Here is a 22733-nt window from a genome sequence, read left to right on the forward strand (position 1 = left end):
GCATGCGTACCAAACGCTTTTCAAGGAACGAAGAGAAAGGCATAGCAAGAAACCCCATGATTTTCTCAAATGTATCAGCAATACAAGTGACAAACGTAACTATTTGCAAACTAACTATTTTCTATTACCTGGAGTTTTACAGCTAAGGAAAGAGAGGTGCCAAAGGGACCAGAGACTTTCCTTGGTGTCATTCAGTAAAATAAAGTCAGGACACCCAGATTTCCAAAATGATCATTTTTGTATTCTGTCACTAGGCAACATCTTCTCTCAGATATGATTTGCTTTCTCCTAGGACACTATTGAGAATGTAACTGATATTTTGTCACTGTGTTTGAAGCTAAAGCGATTGCCTGTTCATCACCAAGTTACGCTTCTATTTCTTTTCTGTTTTTCCCCTGAAACTGTTCCTGTTTTGAAATTTTAATGGCTGAAACTCTTCCTTGCCTTTTGTTTTCAGACAGGTTGTTTGGAGTAAAATTTTCATATTGCACAATGACATATTTCCAGTAGGTGCAATGAATTCAAGTTTGTGTGTGGTGTTGTTTTTTTTTACCTCAGAATGGAAGGGTTTTTTTTTCTTTGGATCTGGAAGCGAGGGCACTGGCGAAGGCGGGGCATCATTTTTAATTCCCGCATTTCAATCTGTCCAGGCTGATATGATCGGTTTAAAATGGGTCAGAAGTTTCCAGGAAGGCAATTATTGTCCCAGAGCAATAAAAAAAAAAAGCCTGTCCTCACTTTTGCAAAAACAAGCAGAGATTGACTTCTTCTCTGCTGCCTTCAGGATGGGGAAAGCTGTCATTTACAGGTCAATTTATTATTTATTTATTACTTTGATTTATATAGCCATCCATTTCAAATACAGGACTCTGGATAATTTAGGATTAAAAAAAGACAACTCCTCCCCCCATGAATAATACTGTATATAAAAACCATAATCAGTTACCGAGATAGAAAAACACCCAGCAATGGCCAACCTAACCACTGTACAAGCTGTATTCTATCAGCCCTTAGAGGTAGTCCAGACCAGTGGTGGGTTTCAGAGAGGTTTACCATTGGTTCGGTGGGCATGGCTTGGTGGGCACGCTTTGAGTGCATGGACACACTTTGCGCATGCACAGAGGCTTTCCTATTCACCTCCTGCAATCCCTGTAGCTTCAACAGCTGATGCACAGCAATCGCAAAGCAGCTGCACTTCAAAAGCAGAAAATAAAGGTCAACAGCAGCTCGTCAGAGAGAACTGGTTCAGTCTCAGCTGATCTTCGGTGCTACCAGTACGCCAGAACTGGGCCAAGCCAGTAGAATAGCACCACTGGTCCAGACAAGAAGCACTAACCATGAACAGCATCTTTGGTTGTAAGGTTACTGTAACAGAATTTTGCCAGTCTGAAAGTACATCTGTCTTCCTTGTCTTTACAATCCAAAAAAACTAGGGAAAGTCCCTTCTGAAATGTTTGTTTACCTGGCCTCTTATCTGACCATTGTCTATCTCCTCCTCCTCCTCCTCCTCCTCCTCCTCCTCCTCCTCCTCCTCCTCCTCCTCCTCCTCCTCCTCCTCCTCTCTTTCTCTCTCTCTCTCTCTCTCTCACACACACACACAACACACACACATTCTCAAAGACCATTTCCAGAGTGACAAACCCATATCTTTAAAGCCTTACAAAGTCTACTAGAGTTAGGGCCAACCTGAACTCTGAGAGATAATATTCCAAAGAGTGGGCACCATGATACTTTATGCATATCTGGTCATTGATAAGCATCACTAAGTCAGTGGGTTTCATTTGCAGTAAGAATGTACACAATTAGACCCTTATTCTAAGTCTGGCAATCTGAGCACCCAGAATCTATCTCCCAAAATAGCCAAAAATAAGCAGAACAGATCCCTACACGTTTAGAAAAGGAAAAACACATAAAATGTACTATACAGCTTAAAAGAGTTTCTTTTTTAAAGGAGTAGTTCCTAAATCTAATGAAAACGTTAGGTTTTCTTTTAAACTGCATGTACCCCTTTCATCTCCAGAACGAATGCTTCAACTGGGGAAGGTGCAAAAATGGAGTCAACGATGTTGGTGACTTGTTAGTAAGTATTGTGTCGCTTTGGGAATCAAGATGCAAATACATGCCAGGTCATCAAACTAATAAATGACCTCGAAAGAATTTTTTCTGTCAATACAATAGTTCTCTCCACAATAGAGAGAAAAATATAATACATAAATAAATAGCCTGAAAACACTCCAATCAAAAGATTCCCCTTCATGCATCTGAATGGTAGGTGGCTTCCCATAGTGCCACAATTCACGAGAATACAAGAACCCTGCTGGTCAAACCCATAATGCTCCTTGAAATGCTAGAGAACATTCAAACCCACCAGAATAATCACAACTGCCAGTAACAAATTCCATAGTTTAACTGCATGTTATGCAAAAAGGGGGGGGGGGATTTTCTTCTGTCAGTTCAGAATTTCGTTGCATTTAACTTCAGTGGGTGACTTAAAATTCTACCAGAGAGGGCAGGAAACTCCCCATAGTATCTATGCCATGCAAGATTTTACATATTTCTATTATATCTCCCCTCTTGCCTTGTTTCAAGCTAAAACAAACCCAGTTGCCGCAGCCTATCTCATTAGCAGGCTGATCTTGTCTCCTAATCATTTTGAGAAACTTTCTTTGCAAAAAAAATTGCACTTTTTCTCTGCTTATAGCAACGTATCTTGCAATGGCTAGAATATGTACAATATTCTAAGCATGGCCTCACTTTAGATTTGTATAAGGACAATATTATATCAGCAGTTCTATTTTCATGTTCCTTCCTGATGTCTCTAAGCGTGCAGCTTTACCACTGACAGCAGCTGCTTCCTGGGTCCGACTCCAACCATTCCTTTGAGCTCTCCATTGGCTGACTCTGCTCTTTCATTAGTATATAGGTGAAGTTTGGGATTGTTGCGCCCATATACACCTCTTGGCCCTTGAGCTGCTTTGGTCATTTTAAAGCCTCATCAGTTGATGAACTGATGTAAATATACTTCAGTGCTCTTGGCAATTCTTTGTTGAGGTTATCACATGGAACAGTTTGGAACCATCAGCAAGCGCCTACACGATGGCTCTCCGTTTTTGTAAAAGAGTTGAAAAGCAGCAGCCCCAACATTCACCCCTGAGGGTCCTCACAATGCACCTCTTGCCAATGTGAACAGTGCCACTCCAGCCCTATTCTTTTCTCCTGTTCTTGAACCAATTGCCAATCTGGGAGAGCTCCTGTCCTCTTATGCCATCAGCTGGGTTTGCTCTGAACTCCTAGGAGAGGGATTTTACCAAAGGTTTTTGAAAGTCTAGCTATACAGTGCCATTGCCTAGGTGTGTTTGTGGATACCCTCTAAAAATTCTAGAAGGATAGGGCAGGCAGGTTTTCATTTGCAGGAGCCTGAATGATTCATTTTAGCAAGGTTCATTCTTCTATATGTTTGCTTATTTTCTCTTTCATAATACTCTCAATCACGCTCTCCAGAGCAGATGTTAATCTAACTGCCATATTGTTTCCTTTATCGCCCCTCGATCTGTTTTTAAAAATTATGATCACATTGGCTTTTTTCCAGTCCACAAAAATAGACGCTGATGTCAGAGAGGCTGCATATTTTTGTGGAAAGATTAATATTTTCCTATGTACGTTCTTTCAGAGCCCTTGAGTAGAGATTGTTTGGGCCCAGGAGGATTTTTTTTAGTTTAAAGTTGGCTTTTTTAGTTTGGCTTGTGCAACTTCATCTCTTGCAACATGCATTTGTCTCCCAATTTTTCTCAGGAAAAATTCAGTTTAGAAACCAGCATTTGTCCTACAGGCTCAGCAGCCAAGAGGGAAGGGAAGAATTCATTCAGATCCTCTGTTTGCCTATTTTCTCTCACACCTTTACTGCCCTTGTCAACCAACAGTACCACGATCATAAATAAATTGGAAGAGTCCCATTGCTGTTTATCTTGAAGTTCTTTGTCATCTGCTTCTCAAAAAAAAAATTTTTTTGGCATCTTTTCTCGATTGCTTGCTATCTTTTGCCAGTGTTTTATGTTCCTTTTTATTTTGTTCAACTGGGCAAATGCTTCTCTTTTTTGAAAGAAGCCTCCTTGCCTTTAATAGCATCTCAACTCATTCATCGCTCTGGCATCCTCCTGGATTTTGTTATGATGACTTTCCTGAACTCAAGTATATCTTCTTTCTACCTGAGATCCAATTATTATTATGGACTCTCCAAGCACTATGGAGAGAATTGACCTTCCCGACTTTCCCTTTTAACTTCCTTTTCACCACTACCTTTTTATTTTTAAATTGCCTTTCTGAAGCTAAATGCAACTGTGCTAGACTTTCTCAATATGCCATCATTTACATGCCCATCGATATGAGGTGACAACCTTATAAACACCATAGTCCATGGGTTCTCTGACTATAAGGTTGGGAACACTACTTTGTATTACATGTGATGCTGAATCTCTTCCTGTTGATTCTTGTCCAACTGTCCCAGGTTGAAGTCTTTTAGGTATGTACAAATATAGTATTTTTTGTTATCTAGAATGGCACCTATTCCTATCACTGTTTGTTTTTTCAGATGTCTCTCTCATTTCTCTTTCCCCTCTAAAGCTCTACCTTCTTAGTCAGGTAGATAATAGACATCCACAGTGATTCAATGGGGGTATCCATTTTCCTTCCTGGGATTCTATGGCCTCTTTACATACAAGGCAACTCCATACCTAGTGCACCCTTTCCTGTATTTTCTGTTGCAATTACTTCTAGACAAAACCATATACCACTCATTATTTCCATTCCTCTAGACTTGTGTAGTACTTGATTTATCTAACTTTAAATACCGTAGCTCTCCCATTTGGCTTACAAGAGCCTGATATTTTTAGATAAGCACCCTGTAAACAGATTTAACCTTGAATTTCTGTGGCATATGACCTTATGGCTTTCTTGATTAACTAGCCTATTTTCCTTGTTCTATCCTGTCTCCTGAGCACTTACAAAAATATTCACCCTTCTCTTCCAGAAGTAATTTTTCATGAACCAAATGCTTCTTGTATCCTAGCAGCTTTTCCCTAGAATCAATTTAAAATCCACTCTGCCATCGCCTGCCTTTGATATTATGCACCAGCAGTCTCGTGTCTTCCAGTTTCAACACAGCCATCTTTTTTCTATAGACCTGGCTTCTCTCAAAAGATATTGCAGAACCTCACAAATCTGAATCTCTCCTCCCAGCACCAAACCCTCATCCGTAGATTGGATTATACTGCCCTGCTTGGCCCTTCTGCATGAGGACAAGGTAATTTGTCCAAGAAATCTACCTTTGCAGACTTGAATTTCTACATCCTATCCCAGAATCTATATTTGACTTATGGGATCACTCAACTTCTTTGCAACATTGGTACCAACATGCACCACAAATAGTGGCTTCTTTTGTACCACCTACCAACCTGTCTTGATGATGCCATTTGCACCAGGTAGGAAGTCCTCTACCTAGTCAGCATGGCCTGATATATCTATATCTCTCATTATCATGTCTAGGAGCTCCGCCTGCCTTGGCTTTATTCTTGGTATGGGGGAAAAAAGGGGGTATGTTTTTTTAAGATTTCACAAGGGAACACTAGAGGGCTCTTGAAACTTGTGATTTTGTTGACCAGATTGAAAAAGAGAAACAAATTTAGTGGTACTTGTAGTGCAATCAGCATGAATATCTATGCTAGCCGAACTCTTAGTGCAGCCAAGACTAGTCTCATATTCTCCAATCCCCAGTTAATATGGATGTGGCCAAGCCAGCACCATTTGGAGAATTGAAGCTATTCTATCTGGAGGATAACAGAGACTATAAATGTCTGCCTTCTCCAAACTCAACAGCATAAAAATAAATAGGAATTATTTGGGAAACCAAGATCTACCAGTTCAAATATGAACCTGCTATTCATCTTTATTTAATTGTTATCACCAATGGACTCATTCTCAAGTTCTTCTAGCTGCAGCATGAACATGTCTCAGTAATTGCATTTTTCTACCATGACTGCTGACATTGCCTTTGTCTCATTCTCAGCCCAGAAGAGGCAATTTGAAGTCACCCATGGAGGATATTATTATGGTTCATCACATGATCGGACAGATGGTTAGACTGGATTTGGCATTTTTATCCACCAATGGAATCCTTCCCAAGTCCTTGGTATAGGCAAATGTTGTTTCATGGTGTTAAACATATCATTGCAAGATGTAAGCTGTCCCAAGTCAAGTTTGCTTTCTACAAGTGACTAATGGTGAAATGGTCAATGATCTTGATGTTTTGGGATTGCACCCAAAGCACCTATTATGGTTGGTACTATCTTAGCTTTCTTTTACCATAGTCTTTCCATTTCTATTTGTAGGTCTTTGTATTTTGTTATTTTCTCCAGTTCTTTCTCGTCTCATCTGCTGTCTTCAGGTACTGCAACATCCACTATCCAGCCTTTTTCATCCCTTTTTAATCAACAATTGTTAGGTTTGGGGTGTAATGTGGTAGGTGCATCTTTATTGTTAAGCTATATTTCATCACATTCAACAATTTTGTCTGTCTTTATGGTTATAATTGTGAACTTGTTGATGCCAAATCACATTCCAATATCTTTATTGAAGCCTTTTGTGCTTTTAAATAAAGAATCTATTTCAGCTTCTGTATTTCCAAATAATTTTAATTCAACCATAGAGTAAATGATAAATTTGTATTCCTTTTTCAGTCAATTCATATCCAGTTTGTCTTGTTCAAAACTGTTGTTAGTTGGGCCATTTATAGTACAAAGAGTAAAGGTGTTAATGAGTCATTTTGGAAAATTCTACAATTAATTTTGATTACTACTAACTTTTCCCTATCGGCCCTCAGCTTCATTCACCAAAACTGAATTGAAGTATTCATACATTGTCAAATGTTTCTTGCTGATTCCAAAACTTTTGAGACAGTTCTCAATCTAGCTACGTGAAACAAAATTGAATGCTTTTTTAAATAACCTACCCCAGTTATAAATAAATTTGTTTCTTTTCTTGTTTTCTTTAAAACCAATTTGTCAATCATTAACTGATCTTTCATTCCTCTCACTTTTTGCAGCATCCTTTTTGTTCTGGAGGGAGTAGATCATTTCTTTTCAAATAGCTGTAGATTTTATTTGCAGTTACGCTCATAAGTAGCTTGTATAAAGTTTGTAAAATGTTAGGGGTCTGTAGTTTTCAGTTTGATTTCCCTTCTCCTCATCCTTCTGAATTAACAATTTCCTTCCAGTTGTTAGCCGTTTTGTTATGTTTTGTGGTGCTTCTAAAACCTTAGTCATCTGGTTTACCAATTTCAAGTACAGATTTGTCAGTGACATACTCAGAATCCATAGAGCTCATCTGGTTCAGCAGCACTCCAATTTTTTATTTCTCTGATTCCTTTTGTACCACTTCCCCAATTATCCTATTGTCTTTTATATTAAGTACTCTCACTTCATTTTTAACTTGCTTGGCCTATATTGCATTCCTATTGTGTCTCCTATTGCTTTCCCACAGGGTTTCCCAAAATTTTAGTGTCTCTTCTTCTACAAGAAAATCATTATTTATATTGGTCCTTTTCCATTTTCAAAGGTTTGTAGAATTGGTATTGATTTACTCTAAACTGCAAATTCTGCTGGAATTGAATTATTTGATTGTCATATTGCTTGATCTTCTCTGCAATAACCATGACTTTGTTTTATTTTACAGCCTCTGCAATTCCTTTAGTCTCCCGGTGGTACTTTGGAGAGAGATTAGTTTTGGTTTTCTTATTTTTCAAATTTTCCTGCCTCAAATTCTTCAAATTTCTCAAATCCATGCAAAGTTTCTTTATCTTCAATGCCAATTAACTTTTCCATTTCTTAATAACTTCATTCCTTCCTATTTCAAGCCTGAAGTCTTCAGTGATTATTATAGGCTAAGTCATATAGCTGGCGGTTCATTTGAGCCAATGTTGGAATAATTTTAATGGCTGCACTAATATTATTCATTGTTTTAGCCATTTTCTTGTTAATTTCATTCAGTTTTGGCAAACATTTTAGTTTCTTTCATTCAGTCCATGATTTTCCCAACTAGTTCTTAATTAACCAATTGTGCTTGCAGAACTTTATCAATTTCAGCTCCTTCTCCTTGTTCTTCATTAATATCAACAAACTCTTCATTGTCAGTTTTTTGCTCACTCTGCAAATTGCAAAATCACACATGTTTGATCAATAGCCATAGACTTATATATCACTTCCCAGTGCTTTACAGTCCTCTCTAAGCCTCCAACAATCTGGGTTCTTATTTTACTGACTTTGGAAGGATGGATGGCTGAGTCAACCTTGAGCCATTCAGAATCAAATTCCTGGAGTGAGCCTGCAATACTGCATTCTAACCATTGCGTCACCATGGCAAGTTTCTATTCATTAATCTCTAAATTAAAATGTCTTTTTTTCCAAAGTGGGTACATTCACCCTTGAAATTGATGTTTTGATGGCTCCATTTGGTAGAAACATTCAATAATTGAGAACTTTTCTTCCTCTCACCAAATTTTTCACTTTTGATTATCTTCCACTAGCCCTCCAATTCCATGTTCTGCTTGCCTGCCTAGCAGAGAGAGCTCAGCCCAGTAGCACGGTTTTGGTGGATGTTCAGGAGCCATAAATCAAACAGGACTCTAATTTGAATGATGTATTCTCACAATATTGAATGGCTTTTTTGGAACAGATTTGGTCTAACTCTTCAGCTAAGACCTGTCTGAAATGTTGTTCAGCACAGCCCTTAGAGCAGGTAGACACCTCCATCACAACAATGTATTGTTTCTTTGGCTGAAGGAATATTATTATTATTCCTTGCAGGTTTAATAGCAATAGCATTGGACTTATATACCACTTTACAGTTGTTTTACAGCCCTCTCTAAGTGGTTTACAAAAGTCAGCATATTGCCCTCAACAATCTGGGGTCCTCATTTTACTAACCTCGGAAGGATGGAAGGCTGAATCAACCTTGAGCCTGGTGGGATTTGAACTGCGAAATTGCAGGCAGCCAGCAGTCAGCAGAAGTAGCCTGCAGTACTGCACTCTAACCATTGCTGCGCCACCTTGGCTCATATATAACTCAGGCTGATGAACTATGATTCAGCCCACCACCAATGATTGGCTGCTAATGCAGTTTGGGTTTGAGATCTGCTGAGTTCCTATTGGCTATTGAGGCAATGGCAAGCCAGCCCCCTTCTCTCTGGTCCCTGAAAACTGCCATCAGTTGCCATTTAGGGTTGGGAGGTAGGGGAGACAGTAGACCCCTGGCTTCTGCAGAAGCTTCTGTCCACTTTTTAATGTCAACTGCTGCTATCCAAACTTCTTCTCGAATCTTATAGCAGTTTCTTCCAAGCAAGGAACTTACACTCTTTGGAAAGAGAGATAGATCTGTGCTGCATAGAAGGTCAGATTAAACCAGGAAATAGAACAGGTTCTTCCAGGGATGTGCTGCTGGTATTATCCTGTCACCCTTCATAGTATTACAAGTTTTCTACATTTTCTGACAATAAGGAGTTTTGCCATTTCTATGCTTGTTTTTATTACCTTTGTGGTGACTGAGAGGTAGTCATTGGCATACTCCATTCCAACCTTGGTGTAAGTTATTATCCATGGACTAATCCCAGTGGCTTTCCTTAACTACCTTGGCTACTTCCATGTACTGCTGGTACGTCACTGGCCATCACTGGACTCCTAGTTCACTTGCTGCCAATGTGGCCTTTCCCTTCCCTCACTGAGGATGGAACTTCTTTTATCATCAAACGCTCAATCCTATTTCATCTTTCCTCCATAATAGCTTTTACCTATCAGTTAAGCTATTTCGGAACCAGGATTAGAAAGCCTTTCAGAAAAAAAATAACATTTGAATGGAGATTGCATAGATGTATCTCCATGCAGTTTTCTTGTTTAAAAAAAAGGAAGTTGTCTGACGCTGCCTTTCTCCTGGTGGTGCAAACTTCTTAATCCAGCCTATAGCCCTTGGCTCTCCTCATGGCCTCCCTTCCAAATGCTAAGGAAGGGAGTCAAAGCTTTGGAAGGGCTCTCACCTTCCCTCTTTATCTTTTTCCATGCTTGGGGCCCATCAGCTGAAACTGCTAAAATTGTGGGTCCCAAAATCCCAGTCCCTGTGGTTATGAAGAGAGAGATTGATGGCTATTCTCCCATCAACAGGTGACCCTTAGCAGGAGGGGAAAACAGAATTGGGTGAATCCACCCATCAAATTACTGCACGTTAAAATTACTGGTGGAGGTGCCAGTTACTGGCCTCCATCCTGGGGCTGAATAGGATTGGCAATGAGGACAGCCCTAATTTATGAGGATCAAGGACTGGAGGAGAGCATTTTAATCCAGTTGTTGGGTTTGCCTGGTTAATCTGCCACAACAAGAAAGAAGAGGGGCTTGCTTGTCCAGAACCCAAGTCCATTTATCTGGATTCTACAATGATAGATCAAACCCAAGAGACTTTAAAGGTGATGGTTTAATAATGGCGTTCAAAACAAACGTGAAGGTGCCTGGGCGAGGTTTCTCGCCACGACGTCCTTGGCATTGGGCTGGATCTGCTATATATATACTCAGTACGCAGGATATCCAGCTCACAAAGCGGCGCGGGTCGGCAAGCGGGGGAGGGATTTGATGATCCCACAAAAACTTCTAGAAAGCCGAAACAGTCTAATCCGCCACTCCGGGGGTTCATTTGCCGCCCCCGCCGCTTCTTCGCCTCGCCAACCCCCTCTATGAATGAAAGAAGGGAGGGGAGGGGGCAGTGGGTGTGCCCTGTGGAAGAGGGTTTTGCCTTGCCGCCGGGAGCTGAGGGGTTTAATCCTGCCTCTGCTGCCGCCGCCCCCTCCCTAATCTCGGCCCCCGCAGGAGATGCAGCCCTTTCTCGCCATCTGTTCTCTGTTAAGCAGCAAAAAACACGTTGTTTTCCCGCTCTCGGCCCCTCCATTTGCTCATCGCTGCCGCCTTCCCCCGCGCCCCATTATTATCTCTTAAAGCATATTTGGAACGGGTGGCGGCGGGGAGTGGGGGGGGGGGGGAGAAGAAGACCTAGAGTAAGGAGGAGGTTGATTGTGGCGTCCCTCCCTGCTTCTGGTTCTTCTCTGAGAGGAACGCCTCGCTCCTTTCTACATTGTCCTTTCTGCCTTTATTTTATTTTATTTGCCCGAGAAAAGGTTTTTCTCCCCTCACCTCTATGGCACCCCGGCAGGCAGAAATTCAAGGCGTCTAACTAACTCGGGCAAGTTTGTAGTTTGGAGGTATCCAGTAATACAGAGCGGGTGGAACTTCCCCCTCGCTGCCTCCTGAGAGGCGAAAACCTCCAAGTCGATTTTAAGCCGGTTCTAGGACAAACAACTGAGTCCCTTAGAAGTGGCGCCTAACTCTGTTCCCGCGCCTCGCCACAACTTTTGCCCTGTTACTTTTGAAGATTGGGAAGATGGTTGCTGGTCCAGGGAAGTTGCCGCCTTTCCGGACATACCTTCCTACTTAAAACTCTCTGAGAAAAGTAATAGATTAGGTCGGACATGGAACCCAGAGCAAAACTTCGTAGTAACAATAAACACCAAACACGCGTCACTGAATTGCACACAAGAAGTCGGGCAGGCTTCTTCGACCGGCTGCTTTCCAGATGTGTGAGACTACAGTTGCAGCAGGTGGCAGCATTGGGTTGACCTCGGCTGATCTCCAAAAAAAAAAAAAAACCTGGAGGAAGCAATGGCAAACCATTTGGGGCTTTTGCCAATAAAACTGCAAGACTACAGATCCGTTTTATCACCAGTTTCACTTAATGGAAGATTTTCTTCTTTTATATAGTCTGCTGTGATGGAATCTACAGTTTGATATTCAAAAGGCACCAGATTGAGCAAGGCTTATAAAATATACAGATAGCTGGAGCAGCTTTCCAAGATCTTGTTTTTGTGAGGGGAAATTGTGAATTATCCTACATATATTTAAACTAAAGTAAAATACAATAGGTCAAAAATAATTCTTTATAAAAGCAATTTAAGTTTTCCAGTAAGTGTGATGTATCTTCCAAATAATGGAAGAACTACTCATAAGAGAGAATCAAAGTGACCTTGATTGATAACTACATCTATTGTGCCTCTCTCTCCCTCCCTCCCTCCCCCCCCTCTCTCTCTCTTTCTCTTTAATTTTGGAAGATCTTGTAAGGCTAAATATTGAGGGGGTTACCTTTTTATTTTTGCACTACATCTAACATTTAAATGTTAAATTACTAATGCTTTATTTCTGTACACATTGTCACTGCTAACTAGATTATGCATTCCCTCTCCTAAAACCTTACATGCTTTAATCAATGAATAACTGAATATGAGTGATCGTGGCTGCAAGATGTTTTTTTAATAGAGAGTGGGGTCACTTTTCTTGCTTTCTCAAAAGCACCCCCCACCCCTTGAGATATCATTATACCTCCTTGTTTTCTGGTGCCCCAGAACAAGCTGACATAGTTCTGCAGTGCCATCTACTGGAGCCATCCCTCTACCAGATACCATTTGACAAATTTCCTGACAAACAAGCCATGCCAAGCCGGCCATTAAGGATGATGATCTGCTGCACAAAAGCTGAACAAGTTGACCTCTTACTGCCTTTGTTTGGAACAGCAACCTGGAACATCTCAACCTGATAGTTCCTTTCTGTCACATTGCCAAATATTGTGACTTAGCAGGGTGTTTTCTGCACTACCACTGCTCCAAATTCTTCAATAAAAAAAGTAAACGTAAAGCATTTCAATTGAACTCCAACTCTGGTGACCATGGATAAATCTGTAGAATTTTCTAGGCAACAATGAAGTAATGCATTGTTGCTCGTATCTTCTTCTAGGAAAGCAACTATATATCTTGTTTTCCCTGGCCGGTTTTCTTTCACCAGCTCAGTCCTCCATTAATCCATTTTCTAACCCCTTTCTGGATTCCTTGCCTGTTGTTTTCAGTTTCTTCCATGTTTTGTTCTGCCAGCTCTTTCACCTTCATATCCTCAAGCACCATTGCAATGCTTTTTGCCTTGCCCCTCATTCTCCAGCATATTTCCTAAAGATACTTGGTGCCAGTTGTGCTTCTTAGAAATACTGCCAGTCAACTCAATATTTAAATAAAGGCATGTCGGCAATTATCCTGCTAACTTTAGTAAGGAAAACATGACTTGGGGCAGTGAACAATTCACCATGAACACGTTGGAAACAAAAGAAAGCAAAGGAAGTTGAGACTGATGAAATTGGAGGAAAGATGAGGCTGTAAAAACTTATGTATAGTCCCAGGGATATCTTCACAGTAGCAAGATACAAGCAGAGATGAGCTGTGCCATCTTCTTTTGAGCGCTAATCTGATAACCTTCTATTTTCTAGACTAGCCAAGAGGCTCATGAAGAGAAGATGGGGACCTCCTTGGCAATTCTCCATACTTCCCAACAGAACTCATCTTTCAACATGAAACCTTCACACATGCATTTTCATCACTTGATGATGGCGTATACAAATATGTTACAGGAACACTATGACCACATAGACAGAATTTGTAAACTCTGCTGCCAGGCACCAGCTGCAGAGAAACCAAGAAATAGGCACATACATGTGAACTTGGACTAAGAGGTAAGAAAAAGGCCAGCCAAACAAGATATAACTTTGTGGTTCATACCATCTCAATCCATTCCCTTCTTATCCATGCGCCAAGTTGTCACCAGTGCTATGGTATCTTTGTTTCTAAAAATCCTGTTTAAAATTTCCAATCTGTTCTTGTTTTAAATTAAGTATATTATATGACAGCTTGCTCCCTAACCTCGCTTATTTATCTTTCTGTTTTGGAGACTATCTAAAAAACATTTTTTCTGTCTCAGTGTGGCAATTCGTAGCTTCTCTTTGCTCCACTGAACTCACTAAACTCCCTTCAATCCTAGGCTCTTGGCCAGAGGCTTTTCAGCTCTGGTTACATATTCAATAAAGCCCTCCCTTGGTTCTACATAATTCACCCTAGTAAAATATCTGCTCATTCAACATTACTGCAAAGGGATTTGAATCAGCCCAGCTTAGCGCCCGTTTCAATATGCACTTCAAAGTGACTCATACTTCTTAATGGCTGGCCCCATCTTCTTGAACAGTTTTAAATCATGATTGCTCACTCTGGCAGTCAGGGCATTGATTAGCCTAAGGAACAATGATATGTACGTATCGCTAAAGTGTTTGAGAGCATCTGCAGGGCTCCCTTAATTCTCTGTTGACATGGGGGCTTAGAGGGGACAGCTGGCAGGAAAAGAGGAGGAAGAGCCACAAACAGAAGTCCGGGGGTCCAGAGAGAGGACAGGAAAATTACGTACAGAAATAAAAGAAGAAAGCAAAATGAGCAGCTCGTATTTTTAATACATTTGTTTTAATTGCACTTTGATCCAAGATGTCCAGGTCATTCTGTATCTCTTTTTCAAGGCACTAACTTCTCACCAAAGAGCAGAAGACAATGCCTAATGGCTTTTACAAACCATGAAACAGGTTTTGGATACTGCAGAAGAAGACAGGGCAAACTGATATAGTTCAGCATAACTTAAGTTTCTTTTACAATTTTAAATAAGTTGATCAGGGCTTTAAACAGGGATGGACAATCCATGCTCTTTTGTTTTTTGGAGGGTGGTAGATCTTCAGAAAGATCATGTCAAAATTTGACTGCAAACAGCTGAACCATAAAAATAGAATTCACATATTAATCCCTAGAAAGAGGGAAAAAAATGGCTTCACAATCATAAATCTAAAAAAAAAAGAGAATCCCAAAATATTCCCAAGCCCTCAACTCAGCACACTTGTTCAACATCAGAATATTATTGTTAGCATTTTCTTCCCTAGCTGCCTAATATAACACTGTTTGCCCCTCTGGATGTCCAAACCCCCAAAACTTTAACCTTAGACTTTCTACTATTGACCTCACCCCTTTCCTAAGAGGTCTGTAGGGGGCGTGCATAAGCACACTAACGTGCCTACCATCCCTGTCCTATTGTTTCTTTTATTTTTCTTATATGTATCCATTTCATGTATTCATAACTATGTTTATCCTTGTACCTATTATCTTGTAAGTGATTGACAAAACAAATACATTAAATTAAATAAGTTGGTTCCCAGTTGATCTAAAAGGTCCCAGTGTATTAGAGGAAAATGTGAGGCAGGATTTTTGGCTCATACCTTTAAGGCCTATCTTCAACCAGAAAACAAATGGGTTTTAAAGTCCCTTTTGCATACATTTTAACCTACTTCTGAAGCACACACTGAATTAGACTTTATTTTCACTTAACTTGTCAAAACAAGTAAAACCACAAAGTAGAGCTGAAGCGATCGCTCGGAGCTGTCTGTAGAGCAATCGTGAGTGCTCAAGGTGTTGGGAGCTGATCTCAAAACCACAAAGGTTACCGCAGAAACAGGTGTTGAAAAATAAGGCAGCATAAATGAAAAACAAAATCACCCCACAGTAAATCTCTTATACTGTAATTTTCTCAATTATATACCTTCTGAAGTTGTTGGAATAGCACCATTATATTCCAGAATTCCTAGCTAGTAAGATCTTTGGGCATCTTTGCTAGGAATTCTGGGTGTTATTCCATCCTAATATATCTGGTGGAACATAAACCATGTCATCTTGCATTAACCAAAGTGTATGCAATGTTTTTTTGCAACAGAATGCACCTTTTTCCATTTTGTTTGTGAGCCAAATGATGTAGGTTTAAAAAGTGTTTCTTCCCTTTTGCTTGTATCACTTAGCTCAGTTAAGGTTTAAAATGGACCTTTGGGGATTGTTTTTAAAGCACATGCAATTGTGATGCCCTACTGTACACTATCAGTGAATTCTTGTGACTCATACCAAAAATGAGTTTAGTAGCCTTCAGAAATAAAAATCCCCAAATCATTTTACGGGTATACTTGTATTAGGAAACCTCACAGATTACAAAGTAGTACATAGTGTTTGAAGAGAGTCAGAATCCTTTGTTTGGAAATAAAGCAAGCGTTGGGGAGAAGGAAAGAAGCTGCTGGAGTTAAAATCATGATGTTAACATTTAAGCTGGGCAAAAAAGCTGGGTTTCCATAGGCCCACAGCAGCAACAGAAATCAGTAAGAGCTGGGCAGAGCCCAGCCCTTGCTGGATTCATTGCAGAAGCGTCACCTCTCAGCCATTTAGCGAGGCTTATGCTAGAAGAAGATAGAGAACGTTACTTCTACGTGAGATCAGAAAATAAAGAAAGACGTTTCTGCAATGGGTCGGGCTAAAAGAAGGGTTGTGCCATGCAGACATGTCCTTCCAAGAATTTACAAGGCATCGCTGAGCCAAAATGAAGGAGCTGTGCAGATGTCCCCCTTGATGATCGTCTGAAGGTAAAGGTGGAGTTAGGCTTTAATAAATGCTTCAATGTTTCGTGGTTCACCGATGACTGCTCTTAAAACCGCTTGGATGAACAAATAAAGAATAATTGATCTGCTTCTTTCTGAAAATATAAAGTGGGAATGTTATCCAGACTGATCTCCATCGTATGTCAAGTAGACAGGTGTAGAGCACAGCCAGGCCAGAACAACTGAGCTCATTCCCTGTTAACCCCACTTGATAGAGTGGTAGCAATCTGTGGAATGAAGGCTGCAGTATATAACAATGGCCAAAACATAGCAGCAGTGGCCCAGTTAGAACATCTTCACCTGTGAGCTTTATGGTTTTATGTGTGCACATGCAGATCCACAGCGTGTTCTGCCAACAGATGCCCTTCATATAGCTTGAACTTCCATGTCGTATCTGTACCTAATATAGGCTTAGGTCACACTGTCGGTAGAATATGGGGGTTGAAATCCAAGACATCAGGCTAGAGAAAGCTAATGCATGTAGTAATGTGTATAATGTGCTTTACTTCAACATGTGGTAAGCTCGGCCTGCTGCAATCAGGAATTCAGCCAAAGCTGAAGAGCAGCAGTTGCAAGGCTGAGCCGGAAACTGTCTAGATAAGAGATAGGTAATGGGTCTTCTCTGCTGTCACTGCTGCCAAGGTCTATTATGAGTGATGATATTGACAGTTCAGGATACTAAGGGAGAGGTAAAGGGCTGGTATACCCAAGGAGCTCCTACAGGAAAATCTTTTTCAGTGGCTCTTAGCATGGTGGGTTGTTGTTTTTTTCACATCAAGAATAAACAACCTGATACTTGTACACATTACTGTCGTCCAAGGGCGTAGCAGTTTCCTTGTTCACCTTGCTTTAAAAAAATGCATTCAATTAAATTAAATAATAGTTAAAATTGCAAAATGGTGGAAAGCTGAAGCGTGTATAAGTGTGTAAAATCGCCAGAAACAAAGACCAAAGTCTCCTGGGCATGACTTGGAGAAAATTCCTAGGGGACAGATGAATGAACACACTTGCCAGCTGGGCCTTTTGAAAGTGAGTGTCTTGTGATCAGCAATCTCTCCACAAATACCACTTTGTTTATAAGTAGACCTTCAAATGTGCTGTCCTGCACTAAATATTTGCTTATCAATGTTTGCTTACACACTTGCTTAACCATTTGTGCAGAAGCCTCAAGGCCAGGAAGACCCCCAAATTCCACACAGGTTCTCTCTGGGGTGGTACAATCTTATCCAGAAAAAGAGATTAAAACTCCCCAGTCCCCCCATCCCACCCCAAATCATTTGATCTTCCCCACCTAGACACCCAGACCTTCCAGGCAGCAAAACAGGACCTTCATGACATTACACAGTACAGCTTTTGACATTATTCAGGTGGCCTGGGGTGGAAATGTAAAGCTGGATATCATAATAATTCACACCATCGGATGACCTCACACAGTGGTTTTTTCTACTGGGCGCCACACAATACGGCTTCTGACTGGCTGAATCATCTTTTTCTTTTGTGAAAAACAGTTGCAAAATAGGAATGATGAAGTTGAAACTTTTTGTTGTGCGTTATCATCTTGCCATCTTTTCCAATCAGCAAACCGATTGTTTCCTTGACTTTCCTTGTTCCACATATACCCCCGAAATGCTTTATTGTGGTTGTTGCAATATTTCTTATTTTGGGAATGTATTGCAAGCCTCACTTCATTCTTAGGAGTGCTTAATCTTGCTTATTTTTCCTTCAGGGTTTCCATCAATGGTATCTTTCCTATTTTTCCCCTGAGCTTATTGAGGTCTGCTCTCTGGAAATTTAGTAGACTACGAAACTGCTTGCCTTCAGTTCTCCCTGCCTGCAATATGGTGAATTTTAGAACCACATGGTCAGCCTCTACCAAGGCTCCTACAACTTCCATTTCTTCAACTATTTCTTCCCTCTTAGCAAGTCTTGAGTCCAATGTAGCTGATGCTCTAATTCCCTCAAGTACACTTTGGACAACAATATGGTCCGTAAGACACATCAAAAACCTGTTGGCTTCCTTACTTGGCTGCATCAAAGGGTTTGCTTTCGAGGTGATGCTGGGATACTTGAACTCTCTCACTATGCTAGCAATGATTTCTGGATCCCTTGCCCATCTGACTGGGAAATATTTCATTTCCTCTCTTTGGCTTGATATATGGCCTGTATGTCAAGTGCCAGGAAAATCAGGACATTCATGCAGTTCAAATGGGCATAAACATTTTTTGTAAGCTTAAGCTCTCTACAAGAATCTGAACCATTAGGGCCCAAGAGAAATTAGCAGGAGATAAGAGTAAAAGGAATTCAAGGTGAGCTGGACTGGGATCTCTTGTGGGTACAAAGGGACTCAAGACTGATGATACATTTATTCCCTCCCCCCCCCAACACTCAGGTTCACCCTGGTCAACTCCTACACTCTAGTATCCTCTCACAAAAGTGTCATTTATACGTAGGTTCTTTCCCTCTTTGTTTCCACCCAGGTCCCTTCAGCAGAATTTTGATGACATGAATTTTCACACAGGTATAGTCATTCTTTACATATAATGCAAACCCTATAGTTGGGGCTGTTTCTTTTGAATAAATTATATCCTGATGAATACTATTCAGGTGAAAAGTCTGGAATTAACTTGGTAATATATCTCATCTTTCCCTTTAATTTCTTTAAAGGGTGTTGACAGCCTCAGGCCACCATATAAACCACATGACTGAATAAGAATTTGCTCTCGTGCTTCTAAATTTAATTTCTCTACTCTTCCACCTTAGCTGGAACAGTAGCTATGTACAAAGAATGTACAGTTCTTCTACCAAATTGTAAATCAAGAAATCAATCACATTTCTTTGTGCTGTTGTTAGCCCTGAAGAGAGCAAATATTAGTGTTATGTAGAACACCAGAACCATGGTTTATACATTTTTATAATCTTCTAAACTCTCATCTATTTGTAATCCTTTTTTTTTTTTGCAAGCTTAAGGACTAGAAACATTGCTAGTGAAAAAATAGACAAATTGAATTTTCCAGCCTGAACAAATGCTTCTCCATTGCTAAGCTATTAATGCAACAGAAACTATTTATAGCCAAACCAGCAGGTGTAGCAAACCAGCCACCTTTCTTTTTCTAAGCGGCAGAACACCTCACTCCCACAAGAAGGCAAACGCTACACACACACACATACACACACACACGCATATCTGCCCACACTCTACTTGTTTTTGCCTTTCTGAGCTCAGGAGCAAAGGCCTGAAGGGGGTCTGGGCATCTGGTTCCCAACCCCAGACAGTTCTTGCAGCCACATTGCCAGCACGTGACAGGAAACCCAGCAGCTTTTGATCTCTTCCCAGCTGCTGCAGTTGCATCCCAGGCTGAGATGGCTGTAGCACCAACCCACTCCTGCTCTGGGCTCCCTGGACTCTGCTTCTCCCGTGTCCTCCTTGCCTTCTGGTGCAGTAAGTGCCCAGAAAGGGACCTGTACTTCTTTCCTTCATCAAAATCCCATTTTCCTCCAGATTTCACTATCTTCCCTTGACCCAATTCCTCCATAATTTCCTGATTTTGCCTTTTTCTTTCTCCTTCTTCAGCCTTTGTGGGCAGCGGCTCTGCCGTGACAGTGACCCAAACTCCAAGCTTTGTCAGTGACTCGACAGGGAAAAATATTTCCTTCAGGTGCTCTGTGGATGATACAAGCTACAGGATTTTTTTGTATCGCCAATTGCCTGGGAAAACAGAACTGAAAGTCCTTGCATACCTCTCCACTGCTAGTTCAGAACTTGAAGATATTCCATCTGAACTGAAGGATCGGCTGAAAGGAAAGGGTTCGAAGTCTGACAACTTGCGGAAAATGAGTTTGGATTTGTTTAAACTTCAGGCGAATGACACAGGCTTGTATCTGTGTGCTGCGGTGTACACAGTGAAAGAGAAAGGAACAGTGGCAGGTGCAAAACTGAGTATCAGGAACAAATCTGCCCTCTACTCTTTTCTACTCATATCCATCTTTTACTGACATCCATGGGTAACCCTGTTCTACATCCTAGGGGGGTCTCATATTTCAAACAGCCTTTGGCCAATTTATGCCTTTTAGATACCCAGAAGTGCCCATTTATATATGGTCTGTGGGGTGGGACTTTGGATCTAATAAATTGCAGGACCACAAGGGCAGTCCCACATGATAAGGGTCAGGCTGTGGTAGGCCAGCATCTCGCATCTCACAGTGGCCAGCCAGATCTCTCCAGGCTGCTGTCAAGGAGAAGATGGATACTGTTAAGTTTGGGAAAAGAGAGGCTGAACCAGAGCATGAGTGCAACAAATACTTTATTATAACAATAAAGGGCTGACCGTGCTTGCCACGCCTGGAAACTGGCTCGCAGCAATCAGCAACTGGTTGGACCCCGCAGCCTGCTTTTATAGCTGGCTGCTGGGGAGAACCAACCAATGAGTGAAGGGAAGAACGTCCACGCAAAGTGAATGGAGCTGAGTGAGAACTCCTAGAGTTCTCATGACATAACACCCCTTCCCCCCAGATGCGAACACGCATAGTCTTTGAGGTAGGTAGGAGGTTTATGTTGGCGCCCGGAACGGCGCAACTCTGGAACGTTGTCTGTCCGTTCGGGGTCTTTCTGGGAAGGCAGAGCCGGCAAAGTGTCACCAATGTGCCCCTCGGTTCGGGCATGCCCGGGACTCGTAGGGTTGGTCACTGGGGACGTGTTCCCGTAGACTGGATCGGGCTGGTCAACCGTCTGGGCGCCGCTGTCCGTGTTCGGGCTTTCGGGAACGGCTGTTGGTGTGAACTGGTCGCCGGGCACGATGTGGATGTGGGGCTGATGATGAGGCCTCCCCTCGTCTTGTGACTCTGGATCCCTGCTGGCGAGGGTGCTGAGGCGCCTACGCAGTTGGTCTATGTGCCTTCTCCAGACACGGCCATCCTCCAGTCTGACCCGATACGACCGCGGCCCGGTGATGGCTACGATCTCGCCCGGGATCCACAGGGGGTCTCCAGCGAAGTTCCTCACGAATACTGGCTCCTGTAAGATAAAATGTCTAACCCCCGATGTGGAAGTGAGGGGAGAGTCAGGGCAGTATTGTGGGTGAAGTCTGTCCAATACAGTCCTCAGACGCCTGCCCATCAGGAGCTCAGCTGGGGACTTATTGGTGACCGGACAAGGAGTTGAGTGCTGGCTCATCAGGAACCGCGAGAGCTTGTGGTGCCAGTCATCCTTGCCGAACCTAGCCAGGGCTTCTTTAGTGGTCCTGACGGCCCTTTCAGCCAATCCGTTACTGGCAGGATGAAATGGGGCTGTGAAAATGTGGCGGATACCCAGGTTGGCAGCGAAACGGCAGAACTCGGTCGATGCGAACTGTGGGCCATTGTCGGAGACAATGGAGTCGGGTAGCCCGTGCGTTATGAACAGGCGTGTTAACACGTTGGTGATTGCTAGTGTGGTGGTCGTGGATAGCTGTGCTACGTCAATCCATTTAGAATAGGCGTCCACGACCACTAGGAACATCTTCCCATGCAAGGGGCCGGCCAGGTCGATGTGAATTCTGGACCAAGGAGCGCTGGCGCTTTCCCATCTAGTAGGGGTGGCAATGGGGGGAGCAGGACGGGATTCCTGGCAAATGCTGCAGGAACTTACCCAATTGACAACGTCCTCGTCGAGACCCGGCCACCACACGTAGCTGCGTGCTAATGCCTTCATTCTCACGATGCCAGGATGTCCTTCGTGCAATGCCTCCAGAACTCGGGTACGCAGTGAGGTCGGGATGACCACTCGAGTGCCCCATAGTAGACAGCCCTGCAAACTGGACAACTCCTGCATGCGAGTCTTGAAAGGTGTGAATTTGTTTTCAACATTGCCACCCGGCCACCCCCTCCTCACCCAGTCGAGCACCTGGGCAAGCGTTTGGTCTGCCTTGGTTTTAGCAGCGATGTCAAGGGCAGTGATGGGTAGGTCCAACTGGGTGATCTCGAAAATAGCATGGACAGGAGCAGGGTCTTCAGCCGGAGCCGGCAAGGGGCAGCGACTGAGAGCGTCAGCGTGGGACAGCGTTTTACCCGGGCGGTGTATAAGTCTGTAGGAGTAGGCTGCTAGGAAGAGGGTCCACCTTGTCATCCTAGGGGAAAGGACTTGAGGGGTCTGTTTGTCCCCGGCTAGTAGGCCCAGGAGGGGCTTGTGGTCCGTGACCAGCTCGAAAAAATGGCCAAAGAGAAATTCGTGAAATTTTTTCACGGCTGCAACAGCTGCTAGGGCTTCCTTATCGATCTGGCTGTAATTGCGCTCCGTTGCAGAGAGCGTCCTTGAGAAAAAGGCGATGGGAGCCTCGGCGCCATTGGGAAGCCTGTGA

The 22733-nt window shown here is 42.3% G+C and overlaps 1 pseudogene across 1 annotated transcript; it reads left to right on the plus strand.

The window, feature by feature from the left end:
* Positions 1-19627: 19627 nt before the first annotated feature.
* LOC113448873 (uncharacterized) lies at positions 19628-20711 on the plus strand (annotated as a pseudogene). The gene is made up of 2 exons (XR_015742338.1): positions 19628-19840; positions 19973-20711. The product of XR_015742338.1 is annotated as an uncharacterized LOC113448873 (transcript).
* The last annotated feature ends 2022 nt before the right edge of the window (positions 20712-22733 follow it).

Source organism: Pseudonaja textilis, chromosome 1 (genome assembly GCF_049901715.1).
Source record: "Pseudonaja textilis isolate UNSWEBS1 chromosome 1, rPseTex1.2, whole genome shotgun sequence".
NCBI lineage: Eukaryota > Metazoa > Chordata > Lepidosauria > Squamata > Elapidae > Pseudonaja > Pseudonaja textilis.